This window comes from Ornithorhynchus anatinus, chromosome X3 (assembly GCF_004115215.2).
Source record: "Ornithorhynchus anatinus isolate Pmale09 chromosome X3, mOrnAna1.pri.v4, whole genome shotgun sequence".
NCBI classification, from domain to species: domain Eukaryota; kingdom Metazoa; phylum Chordata; class Mammalia; order Monotremata; family Ornithorhynchidae; genus Ornithorhynchus; species Ornithorhynchus anatinus.
In genome coordinates, this window is record NC_041751.1 from 20,655,109 (window position 1) to 20,670,229 (window position 15,121).

The 15,121-nt window shown below is 46.7% G+C and overlaps 1 protein-coding gene across 1 annotated transcript in view; it reads left to right on the plus strand.

Annotated features, from left to right (window-relative positions):
* The first annotated feature begins 566 nt into the window (after nt 1-566).
* Nucleotides 567-15,121, plus strand: part of FARS2 (phenylalanyl-tRNA synthetase 2, mitochondrial) — a 281,243-nt gene continuing 266,688 nt past the window's right edge. The window contains exon 1 of the mRNA XM_029053621.2: nt 567-767. The gene's annotated coding sequence lies outside the window, so the exon portion shown is untranslated. The remainder of the gene's footprint in view (nt 768-15,121) is intronic.

Here is a 15,121-nt window from a genome sequence, read left to right on the forward strand (position 1 = left end):
CAGGAAGGCCAGTAGGAGATGTGAGAACTGAGTCAGGGAAAGCGTCTTGGAGGAGATATTAGTCCATGCGAATTTAACATTCATGGTGTCTGTTACAGTCTAATACCAAGGTGAACTGACAGAGAATTGGGCGGATGTTTAAAAAAATACACACAGTGATCATTTTTCAAGCAAATTCAAACATTAAATACTGTGTCTACATCTTGTAAATCATCTCAGGTCTCTCACACTTCCCCCCTTCAAAGCCCTACTGAAGGCTCATCTCCTCCAAGAGGCCTTCCCAGACTAAGCCCCCCTTTTCTTCAGCTCCCCCTCCCCTCCGCGACACCCTGACTTGCTCCCTGTGCTCTACCCCCCTCCCCACCCCACAGCACTTATGTAAGAATGTATATATAATTCTATTTATTTATATTGATGCCTGTTTAGTTGTTCTGATGCGTATATATCTATAATTCTATTTATTTTGATTGATGCCTGTTTACTTGTTTTAATGTCTGCCTTCCTTCTAGACTGTCTCTCTTAATTGCCAAATTGTACCTTCCAAGCGCTGAGTACAGTGCTCTGCACACAATAAGGGCTCAGTAAATACGATTAAATGAACGAAGGAATGAATGAACCTTGCTACCTAACAGAAGCAGCGCTCAGTTTTGCTCCCTCCGCTGACGGCTCCGTCGTCTTTGGAAAGACAGAGTTATCTTTACACACAGTTTGGCTTCACCTTTAAACAGCCTGTATCCCTGCTGCCAATAATAATACATGGAATACATGTAAGTTACACCTGCGTTATTATGTAAAGTTTATGATATAAAGCTAAGTAAAATGCTTCATGTCATTTTCAGTTCTCTAAGAGGATTAAAGCAGCACAGAATCTATTCTTAAGGGTGAAAAGCGTGATGTTCCTTAGTTTTTCATTTCATTTAAGAAGGCACAAACAACAAAGTTTTAATTTTCTCTTGAATTTCTGGTGATTGGCAGGGTCTGTTTTTAAAGGGCGAGGATGTAGAGAGGAATGAAAGTGCATGAGAAAGAGCTTGGGCCTGGGAGTCAGAAGACCTGGGTTCTAATCCCAGCTCTGCCACTTGCCTGTCTTGCGACCTTGGGCATGTCACTTCACTTCTCTGAGCCCCGGTTTCCTCATCTGTAAGATGGGGATTCAATACCTATTCTCCCCCTCCTCTAGCCTGTGAGCCCCACGTAGGATGGGGTCTCTGTCCGATCCGATTAACTCGTATCTATTCCAGGGCTTAGCGTAGTTCTTGGCACTTAGGAAACTCTTAACAAACGCTATCGTCATTATCATGATAATTCTTACGAAGCCTCCGGATCAACCGTGAGAGGAGTCCCCTGAGTAAAATCAAGTATGGTAATAATGCAGGCGTATCCCTAACCCCGAGTAAATGTTTGTGGTCTGGTTGTTTTCCCCACATTCCTTTCCTCCTCAGTATTGCAAGCAGAGCGATCAGCCCCAGTTCTACATCCCCTCTGTATCTCCCAACAGCCTGGCCCGTACCAGCCGACGCTCACTTGCGAATCCGGGAGTCATGAGAATCCCGGGCGGTCTGGTCCAGTCCCTCCTGGGATCTGCCCAGGCTGGGGAGTCTCCCTCTGACCACGTCCTCACTGCCGAGGGAATACTTCATGGGCAACTGGGATGAGTTCGGGGACCCTCTTCCCGAGATACTCTGGAGGTTCCAGTGTATCCCGGGAGAAGCCCAGCCAGTCGTAGACTGGGGGAAACCGGCCAATAAAATAATAATATTAACAATACTTATGGTATTTGTGAGCGCTTACTATGTGCCAAGCACTCTTCTAAGCTCTGGGGTAGATACAAGGTAATCGGGTTGTCCCCTGTGGGGCTCACAGTCTTAATCCCCATTTTATAGATGAGGTAGCTGAGGCACAGATAAGTTAGGTGGCTTGCCCAAGGTCACACTGCAGACAAGTGGCGAAGCTGGGATTAGAACCCACATCCTCTGACTTCCAAGCCCGTGCCCTTTCCACTGAGCCACACTGCTTCTTAGGTGATACTAAGGCATCATCTCTACCATCGTCTTACCGTGCCCCTCTAGGAAAGCACTTTTCCGAATTTGCCGAGTCCTGTGCCACGCTCCCCAGTAAGAGACCGTGTCGAGGGTCACCCGTGAAGCTGAAATGCTTCTTTGGAAGGAAGCTTTATGAGTTTTTCTCGAGCTCGAGAGATACGGATAGTGACGTAGCACACGACTGAGACCGTTCTCTGTCATCGGAAATGGTTCTTTGGTTGCTGGGCCAGTTTAAAAGCCAGGGTGCGTTTGGGGCAGAGAGAGGAAAAAAAGAAGAAACTCTTTGATCTGTCTTCTGTTCCTTCCTTGAGTCTCCTCGGCTTGATGATTGCCAAGTGTGGGGAGCCTCCGCGGTGCCATCGTGAGCAGGTAGCTGCCGCCGACCGTATTTTTTCCTCTCCAGACCTTGGGTGGCCTAGAAACTCGCTTTCATCTCCTTCCCTTGTCCCTCTCCCCTTCCACCCCACTTCTCTTTTTCCACCCTTGCCCACCTCCGCCCCCACACAAAAGCAGGAGCCCCGAGTGTGATATTATTTTGGCAAACTCAAAAGCAATGGTGTGTTTATTCGTCGTTGTTTATTGTTTGGGGGGGTTTTTTTGAGCAGCTGGGTTTTAGGAGTGAAAATTAAAAGCATTTATAATGGAAGGACTTACGACGTGCCTATCAGGATAGCACGGGAGTTATAACCGATCATGAGTTTTGAGGTGTGAGGATTCTAGAAACGATTTCCCTGATCAGCGGAATTTTTACCCTCAGGCTGTTTTCCCCCATCTTTCTCTTCCAACTCATTCTGTTTTAAAGATCCAGCTGTGATGTAGAGCTCTTAGGTAGCTGTCCCAAAATAGGGTTGCCGGCCAATTCCCGGCCGGTGGCTACGGTATCTTCTGTGCCTTCCACATCAATGCCGTTTGAGTCTTTGCCTTTATTCACAGCTGTTAGCAGTTTCTAACTAACCAGGGTGTTGAAGAAACATTGCGGCGATATTTCCGGTTCTCTTCCCACCGGAGGCTGCAGTCTGGTTTGGTGGGTGACCTGTCCTGCTCCCACAGCCCTTTGACTCTCCGTTCTTTGGCTCGCGCATGCTACTTCCAGCCTCGAGCATTTCTGTGCAGAAGAAATGACCCACCTCTGATTTCCCAAACCGAGGTGCAGCGCTGCAGAATTTTCCATTTACTCATGCTCTTGCCCTTACCAAATCATGGCAGCTCTGTTCGGCCCCGTCAAGAGGGTATGCCTTTTTGGAGCTCAATCAGTGGTGTCCGTGTACACGGAGGACGTATACTGCGACAGAGTTAGTAGGTGCCATCCCTGCCCACGAAGAGCTTAGAGTCTGCAGTGGGAGACGGACAGGCAGCGTGGCTCAGTGGAAAGAGCCCGGGCTTGGGAGTCAGAGGTCGTGGGTTCTAATCCCGGCTCCGCCGCTTGTCAGCTGTGTGACTCTGGGCAAGTCACTTCACTTCTCTGGGCCTCAGTTACCTCATCTGGAAAATGGGGATTAAGACTGTGAGCCCCACGTGGGACAACCTGATCACCTTGTATTCCCCCCAGCGCTTAGAACAGTGCTTTGCACATAGTAAGCGCTTAACAGATGCCACCCTTATTAAAACAGAAGGGGGATAGGGGAAGTAGCAGAGTAGGAGGTGGTGTCTTTACACTGTGTGGCGGGAAGTAAGCTGTTCCCACAGAGCAGCGCACCCCTCCTGCGGCAGAGCCTCCTCTCGCCCAGAAAGCATCCCGTCCCTGGCACATTTGCAGAAGTCTTCTGAGAAAACCATCCCCTTAGTCCCGATCTGGCGGGCACTGCATTTCTGGAGAATAATAATGGTTTTTGTTAAGCGCTTACTATGTGCCAAGCACTGTTCTAAGCGCTGAGGTGGATACAAGGTCATCGGGTGGTCCCTGGTGGGGCGCACGGTCTTCATCCCCATTTTACAGATGAGAGAACTGAGGCACGGAGAAGTTAAGTGGCTTGCCCAAGGCCACTCGGCCGACAAGTGGCGGAGCGGGGCTCAGAGCCCACGTCCTCTGACTCCCCTGCCGTCATAGGGGAGACCCGTTCATTTCTGTGGGTGGAATAGAAAGCGTCCTCCTTTCCTAAGTAGCAAATGTTGTCTGGTCTTCGCCTGTGAACGAATGGATCTCCTTCCAAGCCGAGTAATGACAGGAGATGACACTGGGTCAGGGGTCCAGATAAAAGTCCTTGCTGGCCGTTGAAAGCAAGGGCAGAGGCTTAATTTCCCAGTAAAAGTCAGACTGACATAATAGTTCCCTCTAGATGTAAGCTCGTTGTGGGCAGAGAACGTGCCTGCCGACTCCGTCGTACTGTATTCCCCCAAACGTTTATAGTACAGATCTCTGCCCAAATTAAGTGCTCAATAAATACCACTGATTGCTAATAAAAAATAGTGGTATTTATGTAGGACTTACTGTGTGTGCAGCACTTTGTTAAGCTCCGGGGTAGGTACGAGATCATCAGGCCGGAAACAGTTGCTGTCCTGAACAGGGCACACGATCTAAATAGGAGGGAGAACGGGTTCTTAATCTCCATCTTACCGATGAGGAAACTGAGGTATGGAGAAGTGAAATGACTTGCCCAAGGTCACCCGGAAGGCAAGTGGCAGAGCCGTGATTCAAACCCGTTCCTCTGACTCCCGGGCCTGTACTCTTTCCATTAGGCCACACTGCCGGGTGCCTGATAATCTGTCAGTCGATCGTATTTATTGAGCGATTCTTCTAGCCGTCATCCATTTTAATAGCCGTCTCCCCCATAGGCCGTAAACTCTTTGCGGTCAGGGATTATTCGATCGTATTTATTGAGCGCTTCCAGTGTGCAGAGCGCTGTACTGAGCGCTCACGTCTACGAACTCTTGGACTGTACTTCCCACGTGCTCTGTATACAGTACCGCCCTCTCTGTTTTTGGCTCTTTTGTTGGAGCGTTTGGTTCGATCTCTCCCTATTCATCCGTCCCCAGTTCCCTCTCCCTCTTTTCGCTTTAGGGACCAGGACCGTGTCTAATTCCCACCTGTGTATTCTTTCCCGGTGCTTAGTATAGTGCTCTGAACATTGTAAGTGCTGAATAAATACCGTTACTACGTAATCTGTGTGCAAAATCACATGTAGCTACTGATGTGATTCATTATACGGAAGATCGTGCTTGGCCGATTTTTTGTCAGGGAGGAGGATTTTGACACTGTTGCTGCCAGAGAGTACATTTCCTATAAGCAAATGATACATTTGGGTTTAAAGGTTATTTCCAATCCAGTGGGCAAGCGTTGCTGAAAACATCTTTTCAGCCCTAATCGGTGGCAATGGAAGAAAGGCCCGTTTGAATTTAGCCATCTATCTCCCGTGCCTTTTCCGGCTCGATCTTGGACTCCGGAGACAGTTCTAATTCTAGGGAGACGGCCAGCCCCCGGGCCGGCAATCAATCAGTCCGTCCAGAGATTCCACCAGACTCCCCTTGTGGATGGGTTTACGGCTTTGTCACATCTCCACCTCCACACTCTTACGCGCTGTACTAACCTCTGAGGTACATTGAGGATCACCATGTTGGACCCAGTCCCTGGATCACAGGGAGCTCACAGTCCAAGTGGAAAGGAGGACAGGTATTGACTCCCCACTTTACAGATGAGGAAATGGAGGCACAGAGAAGTGTCACACAGCAGGTAAGTGGCAGAAGACAGCTCCTCTGACTCTCAGACCCGTACTCTTTCCAGTAGGCTACGCCGCATCTCCGAGAGACGGGAAGGAATGCGTTACTCCGTGTAGACAGAGATCTACGGCCTTACGTCGTCTATAGACCTCACAGCCGCAGAACCTTAAAAATCAGAACGTTTATCCAGTGACTACTTTCATAAAGACTCATTTTTAGTCAGCTAGATTTTCTTAAAAACAAGCTGGTGTTTTGTTGACTTTCTACTTCGTAGCGTTTCGGTTCGGCCTGGGCACCTGCCCCCAGGTGAAGTAGGGGTTCTGATAGAAGCTTTCTATTTTGTTTTCTTTCCCTCTGTCAAAAGGAGAGAGAAATTGTCGATACACTAAATGCCTGAGTACTTGGGGCAATCTATTTCCCAGCTCGCCCGGCGCAGCAGCCAAAGAAAATGCTAGATCGATGTATTATTCATATATTTTTTTTTGGCCTTCTTAGTAGTGTGCAAACCCAATGGATTTTTCAGGTACCACATCCTCTATGCCAGCCTTTGGCAGGCAGGGACTGGGGAATACTAGAGAACAGATTTAGCGGGATTGACCTGGGCCGGAGCCTATCTGGGCACCGAGGAGCCTCAGATGAGTTAAACTTGTAATGGAAAAAGGACCTGGCAAGCATCTGTTTCAGGAAGATGAGGAATTTGCTCTTCTAATGACATCTGCAAAGGGGAAGGAAATGCAGCCATGCCTGGTTGTTCATTTTGTTAAAAGAATTCACCGCAACCCAAGGAGCTGTCGTCGTCCTGCTGCGATAATGTAGTGGAAGACTCAGGAGGACCCTCTCGAAGATCTAGAGGCAGTTTAGGCCTTCCATGCCTTTTGGTTTTCATGGTATTTATTGAGTTCTTCCTGTGTGCGGAGCACTGTACTGAGCACTTCTCCAACCTGACTCGGATCTCCACTCTCCCGGCTGAATGAGAGCGGAGCAGCATGGCCTTATAATAATAATAGTGATGGCATTTGTTAAGCGCTTACTATGTGCAAAGCACTATTCCAAGCGCTGGAGGGGATACAAGGTGATCCCACGTGGGGCTCACAGTCTTTTACGGATAAGGTAACTGAGGCACAGAGAAGTTAAGTGACTTGCCCAAAGTCACATAGCTGACAAGTGGCGGAGCCGGGATTAGAACCCATGACCTCTAACTCCCAAGCCCGGGCTCTTTCCGCTGAGCCACGCGGCTTCCTTACGGAATGAGCACATGCCTGGGAGTCAAAGGACCTGGGTTCTAATCCCAACTCTGCCACTTCCCTACTGGGTCAGTCAGTCGTATTTATTGAGAGCTCACTGCATGCAGAGCACTGTACTAAGCGCTTGGGAGAATACGACTTATCAGTAAACAGACACGTTCCCCGCCCACAACGAGCTTACGGTCTAGAGGGGGAAACAGACGTTAATATAAATAAATCACGTGCAGATATGTACCCAAGGGCTGTGGGGCTGGGACGGGGGGACGAATAAAGGGAGCAGGTCAGGGTGACACAGAAGGGAGTGAGAGAAAGGAGGGCTTAGTCAGGGAAGGCCTCTCGAAGGCTTCGAAGGGGGGAAAGCGTCTGTCGGAAGTCATTTCACTTCTCCGTGCCTCGGATTTCTCATCTGGAAAGTGGGGATTCAATACTTGTTTTCTCTCTCTCCTTTACACCGTGAGCCCCATGGGGGACAGGGACCGCATCCGACCCGATTATCTTATCTGTACCCCAGTGCTTAATGCAGTGCTTGTTATAATGAATGCTTCCCCAATACCACAGAATTGTTGAATTTTGTTACCTGTGTATATTTTGGAAGTAGGTGGGAGTAAGCTAACCCCTAGACTTTAAGTTCTTTACGGGAAGGGAACGTGTCTGCCAATTCTGCTGTATCGCACTCTCCCAAGCGCTTAGTACAGTGCTCTGCACGTAGTAAACACTAAATAAATTCCATTGATTGATCGATTGATTGCACGTGTGCGTACATGTGAGCACTTAAAAGGGTATTTTAAGCATTGCTCGTAATCGGTGTTTCTTTGACATTAAGCGTACTTTTTCCATGTCCTTGTGTTCAGGATTTTTGCCCAGCTACACAGGGATTTAGGAGCCAAGCCTGCTCATCCATTTTTCATCTTATTCCCTGTTGGAAGTTTGGCTACACGTAGCCACCAGGGGCCTTCCCAGGCCTTCCCAGGCCATCCTACTTCCAAATATTGGAGCTACGAGGTGGTTATATTTTGAGTGGTGTAAGGAAGGCAGATGACTGGGATCAGGAGAGGCGGATAGTCAAAGAGTTTTGTGTGTGTGTGTGTGTGTTTTTAATGCCAGATCAATCAGTGATATTTAAGAAGCACTTACTGTGTCTAGAATGCTGAATTAAGTGCTCAGTACAGTGTCTACAAACAGAGTGGACACATCCCTTGCACACAAAGAGCTTGACGTCTAGAAGGGAGAGAGACATTAATATAAATAACTTAGAGGTACGTTCATAAGTACTGAGGGTGGAGCGAATATCAAGGGATTAAAGAGTTCAGGTTCAAGCATGAAATCAGTGAACTTAAGTCCCAGAGTAGCAGAGAGAGAGAGGACCTCTGCTAACAATAGCTGTTCATCGGTCTTTACAGAGTCCTAGCTCCTCAGGACCCTTTTTTTTGTGGCCGTGGGTCCGGCCCTTCGGGTGTGCTGGGCTGGGAAAAGGGAATCCGGAATTGAGTAATCCACTACTCTTCCACATGGCCCTCTGTAGGCAAGATCACCGGCCTTTTCCAGTGAGCTGACTCTTTTGCATTCACCCATTAGCCTCATCAAATCTGGTGGGGGTTGGGAGAGTAGAAGCGATTTCTCAGGGTTTTATCATTGTCGGCATCAACTGAATCATCTTCAAATTCATCAAGTGTATTTATTAGACATTCAGCTGCACAATGTGCTGTGCTTGTTACTCAGGTTGAAAAACAGTGGCCCATGCCCTCAGGTGGTTTACAATCACAACATTAAGAAAAAAAATGCATTAAAGATGTTTGGACAAATGAACTAATGCATGGACCAGATTAGGAAAACTGGAAACCAAAAGGGCTTGATTGACTTAGAGAAAACGTTACCGGGGTAGTTGAGTGTTTCCATAGGATGGAGGCTGAGGGAAACTGAAGGTTCAGTTTGTCAAACAGCTCCTTCGCAGGAAGGACACTGGTGCCGGAGAAGAGCTCACCTTATTTGTTAGATTTGTTTTAACCGGCCCTGGCTCTCCGTAACAAAAATCGTAATAATACTTCCTCTGTCTCCCTCATAGCAGTGCTGTGGAGATGAAAGAATGATCTGATGTGAAGTACCATGTAAATACAGTGACAGAGTACTATATTATCATTAAAACCGGTGTTTCAAATACAGAAAATAATCTGAGATGGTAGAAAGAGTTAGAAGGTTTGCTTGGGTGTAAGATTAGAATTTGCTACTCTGTCAGTTTCTGGCTGATTTTGTGGGTTTATGTGTGTACTTAAAACATCCCAGCTAATAAAGAAGAGGATGTTGTTTATGTATTTAAAACCGTACCTCCGAGAGAGCCTTATGAGAGACATGCTTTGCTTTTTATAAGAACCTCAAGAGGTGATGTGGTAGCTCCATACAGCCTGGCGATACAGAGTGGGCGAGGTTGGGGGGGTGAGATGGGGTTGGGGGAGCGGGGCGGTGATTCAGATGAGAGCGGTCATTTCTGGTGTATTAGGCAGCAACATGAAATAAAGCTAGCCTGGTCAAGTGAACTAAATGAAGGGTAGAAGAAAAATGCATCCGAAGAGTTTATAAGAATTCAAATGCGAATGAAACGTAGGCTCGCTATTCTGGAATGGATAGAAGGCATGAAATCTGCTTTCGTACAGCCAAGTAAGCCATTCTTAGATGACTTGGGAGTCTGTGGCCAGTCCCGTAGGCTAAGTTAGGAAAGTTGGATTGATATTGATTGAACTCTACATGGCACCATAAATCTAAGACCAAAAAAAAAAAAAATACATGCACTATTTGAAAGGTCGGTCTAAGCTACATAAGTGAACTTTCTTGTTTCTGGAACATTTTGTTTGTATGCCAACCAACACTTTTCAGTGGAATGACACAACTATGTCTGTTGATGATATTAGGGAGTTAGAATTAAAACCGGTTTTGAAGAGAGCAAATGCTGAAAATGCAGGTTAGACTTTTATATATAGATATAAAATTCCTAAGGTGGCAAGCTCTTTGGGGGCAGGGATTATTTCATCTTTCTCTGTTGCATTTTCTGCCAAGAATATGAGCTCAGTAAGTGATATCAATCGATTGATTGTGATGGTCAGTAAAGTTATAAGACTAGCAAGTGCTTTAATTCAACCTCTGATTCAGATTTATGCAGAGTGCTTTAAGTAAGGTTATGTTTTGGGAAATTAGTAGGATCCCAACAGAAGTTCTAGAGGAAGCATAAAATGAGCAGTGCCCTTATGTTGAGGATTGCTTATTTTATTAGTGGTTAGATGACTTAGAGCAAAGGGGTCTATTGCCCAAGTTTCTGTCTGTAGAATAATAATTTGTTTCTTTAACAATACAGTGCACCATAGAAGACATATGATATGTAAAGATAGAGCATGTAGGATTCCTTTTTGCAGTACTTAGCTAGAATATTGTACAGTCCACATTTTGACCATTTGCCCATAGATTTATCTCTTATATATTGTATACTCTCCCAGGATTTTGGTGATTTAGAGTAAAATTACTTTAGATATACAAATCATAGCCTTCTGATTCAGGAATCCAAAAAGGTCACTGTGGGCCGGAAACATGTCTACCACCTCTGTTATACTTTCCCAAGTGCTTAGTATCAGTCAGTCAATCAGTCATATTTATTGAGCACTTACTGCATGCAGGGCTCTGTACTAACTACTTGGGAGAATATAGCACAACGTTATAACAGACACATTGCCCGTCCACGATGAGCTTACAGTCTAGAGGGGAAGACGGACATTACTATAAATAAATGAATGACGGATATGTGCATGAGTGTTGTGGGGCTTGTGGGGAGGGCAGTGGGTGGTAAATAAAGGGAGCCAGTCAGGGCGATGAAGAAGGGATTGGGAAAAGAAGAAATGAGGGCTTAGTCAGGGAAGGCCTCTGGGAGGAGATGTGCTTTCAATAAGGCTTTGAAGGTGGGGAAAGAAATTGTCAGTTGGATGTGGAAAGAAAGGGTGTTCCAGGCCAGAGACGGGACGTGGGTGAGAAGTCGGCGGCGAGGTAGATGAACTTGAGGTACAGCGAGTTGGTTGGCATTAGAGGAGTGAAGTGGGTTGCAGTAGGAACGTAGCAAGGTGATTGAATGCTTTAGAGCTGATGGTGAGGAGTTTGTGTTTGATGCGGAGGTGGGCGGGCAACCTCTGGAGGTTCTTAAGGAGTGGAGAAACATGGACTGAATGTTTTTGTAGAAAAGTAATCCGGCAGCAGAGTGAAGTATGAGCCGGAATGGGAAGAGACAAGAGGCAGGGAATCAGCAAGGAGGCTGATAGAGTAATCAAGGCGGGACAGGATGAGTGCTTGGATTAATGTGGAAGCAGTTTGGATGGAGAGGAAAGGACAGATTTTAGCAACGTGAAGGCTGAACCAACAGGATTCAGTGATTGATTGAATATGTGGGTTTAATAAGAGAGAGGAGTCAAGGATGACGCCAGGGTTATGGGCTGGTGAGACAGGAAGGATGGCGGTGCCGTCTGCAGTGATGGGAGAGTCTGGGGAGGACAGGGTTTGGGTGGGAAGATAAGACTTCTGTTTTGGGCTTGTTAAGTTTGAGGTGACGGCAGGACATTCAAGTAGCGATATCTTGAAGGCAGGAGGAAATGTGAGACTGCAGTACAATGCTCTGCACATTTTTAGTGCTCAATGAATACCATTGATGATGAAAGGTTGACAGCAGTGGAGGTAAGAATACCGACCAGGTGTTTGGCTAGACAATGTTTCGGCTGCTCGCGTATTCCTTTCCCCCAAACCCATAAATTAGGACAGAAAAGCAGTATTTTCAAAACAAGTAAGCAGTGGGTGGTAGGGCAGCGTGGCTCAGTGGAAAAGAGCCTGGGCTTCGGAGTCAGAGGTCTTGAGTTCGACTCCCGGCTCCGCCACTTGTCAGCTGTGTGACTGTGGGCAAGTCACTTAACTTCTCTGTGCCTCAGTTCCCTCATCTGTAAAATGGGGATTAACTGTGAGCCTCACGTGGGACAACCTGATCACCCTGTATCTCCCCCAGCGCTTAGAACAGTGCTCGGCACCTAGTAAGCGCTTAGCAAATACCAACATTATTATTATTAGGGCCACATAGCATCAAGCCACTCAATGGTGGGAAATCAGGAAAAACGCCCTAAAATGCTGCGAGAGCATCACTTCCCTGACTTGTGAGGAATTTTCTTCTAGGGTGGATGGGAAGACTAGGGAGAAGAGACTGGAAATGAGGGATAAATCGCTTCCTGGAATGGTTCCCAGAAGTTAGATGGGCAGAGTATTTACATACTTTGTCCCAAAACATCTTCCTCAGAGGGTTGACTACTATTCAGTTTTGACTGAGAATATTTATGACACAATCAATAGATTTATTTCAAATCTTCACATCTTATGCCTGCATATTGAAGATCTTTTTTTGGCCAGCACTGACGTGCAGGAAGAACTGGTCTAATTAAATGAGCGGAGGTCATCAGTTGGAGAAAGACTCTTTCAGACTTAGCTCTCATCTTGCCTTGTCTTTTACCGTCTAGTCGTTTCTGACCCAGAGCGACACCACAGACACATCTCTCCCAGAACGCCCCGCTCTCCATCTGCGATTGTTCTGGTAGTGTATCCGTAGAGTTTTCTTGGTAAAAATACAGAGTGGAAAAGAATAAACCAGCGTGGGGAAAGCAAAATACTTGCAGCAATAGAAGCTAATACTGTCAGTTTATTTAGGGCTTTCGAAAATGGTCGATTTTTAGGCAATTGGGAGAAAATGAGCTTTATCAGTGTTACTCATGCTTTCTTGTTGTACTCCTAGATCTCCTTCTCATTCTTTTGGATTGCTATTGTATTTCTAGTCACTGGGAACAGATAGGGCTCCGGATTGAAAACCTCTTCCTGTACACTATAATGGCTAGGTTTATACCACTTGAGTGACACCTTAGGGTTGTTCTGGAGGGAGTGCGTTAATAACGACAGTAGCCACATTAATAATTGTGGTATTTGTAAAGCACTTACTCATTGCTAAGTTTTGGGGTAGATACAATACCGTCAGAATAGCTGCACCCCTGTTTCACACGGGTGAAAGTGTCTTAGGCAACTCACTTTCTAAGGGGGAGGGAGAACAGCTATCGAAGCCCCATTTTACAGCTAGGACACTGAGTTTCTTCAGCTGCAAAATAGAGATTCAACACATGTTCTCCCTCAGAACTCTTTGTAATTAATAGCAAAAGGTTAACTTGCCACTGGGTATTTTTTTTTGGCACCTATATCGAGAAGCTGCAAAAGTGAAGAGTTTGGAACAGGCAGCATTAGTTCCAACTGGGCTAATTATTTCCAGCACCTACTCTTTTCAGAGCTCGGCAGCAGCATGGAATCAGACTCCCACCTGAAAGTCCACAGAGTTGGAGTATTTTTCAGCCTTCTCGGGGACCGGGAGACTGAGACCCCACACATATATCACGTGGCTTAAGGGATAACGCTTAGAACAGTGCTTGGCACATAGTAAGAACAGTGCTTGGCACATAGTAAGCGCTTAACAAATACCGTGATTATTATAAAGCACAGGCCTGGGAGACAGAAGGACCAGGGTTCTAATCCCGGCTCTGCCGTATGTGTGCTGTGTGACTTTGGGCAAGTCACTTCACTTCCCTGGGCCTCGGTTACCTCATCTGTAAAATGGGGATTAAGGCATGCGGGGCCCGGGCTGTGTCCAACCTGATTGAGTTGTATCTACCCCAGTGTTTGGAAGAGGGGTTGGCACATAGTAACGGCTTAACAAGTACATGTCTTAACAACAAGACTCAGTGTCAAATGGCAAGACACGATCACAAACAGTGAAGTCCCGGAAGGTGGTCATCAAAGCTCTGGTCACTTGGGACAAATGAGGGGAATGAGTGACAACGGGATACCCAAACACCTGCTGACTCGAGAGCGGAAATGGGGAAACCTGCACGTATTTCAAGGATACGGGAAAACAGAGGCTCAGACGTTGCTGCAGCCTATCTGAAACCCGGGAGTCATTTGCCATCAAGAAAGGAAGGGGGTCTTTCCCTGCAAAAGCTCTGTGGGGAACGAGAGAAAGGGAAAGCAGCACCGGGAACTGCAAACGTCAAACATAACACAGTAAAGGGTGGCCTTTTCCTTTGGTGAATGTGGCCGGATCTGTGAGTCCCGCATTGACTGTTTCGACCACACTGGCGCCCCTACGTGAAATTCACCATCAGTGGCGTCTTCTTTGAATGCAAAGGACAGCTCTATCTTTGGCAAGAAGTGCGAATGGCTACCTGTAATATTTATAAAATATGGTTTTGCTTAAAAGAGTGCCGTGGGTTACTCGTTAGGATAAACGATGACCTCCTACCAATAATGAAAATTGTGGTATTTGTTAAGCGCTTACTCTGCGCCAAGCACTGGGGTAGCTACAAGGTTATAATAATAATAATGATAATGTTGGTATTTGTTAAGCCCTTACTATGTGCCTAGCACCGTTCTAAGCGCTGGGGTAGATAAAGGGTAATCAGGTTGTCCCATGTGAGGCTCACAGTCTTAATCCCCATTTTACAGGTGAGGTAACTGAGGCACTGAGAAGTCAAGTGACTTACCCAAAGTCACACAGCTGACAGGTGGTGGAGCCGGGATTAGAACCCATGATCTCTGACTCCTAAACCCGTGCTCTTTCCACTGAGCCACACCGCTTACAGTCCCTGTCCCACCTGGGGCTCGCAGCCTACATAATCCCGTCTCTCATCCCATCTATTAACGCTTACTTGACTCTTCAGAGTCAAAAGATGAACTGCAAATGCCCGACAAGCAGCTTGGCGTAGTGGAAAGAACACGGGCCTGGGAAACAGAGGTTCAGCCGCTCGTCTCTTACGTGACCTTGGGCGGGTCACTTAATTTCTATGCTTCGGTTACCTCGTCTGCGAAAATGGGGATTAAGACCGACCGCCTCATGTGGGACCAGGGACTGTATCCAAACTGATTATCCTGTATCTACCCCAGCGCTTAGTACAGTGCCCAGCACATAGTAAGTGCTTAAAACAGACCACTGAAATAGTTTTATAAAAGGCGGTAGAAGCTAGGCCATCGAGTTCCAGTGAGCTTCTCAGATACGTGTCCGTGGTGGCTGTCGGGAGAGGAGTCAGAATGGATAAGTGAAATCCACAGGTAATCGAAAGCTTCGGTTTAACCACCCGTTTC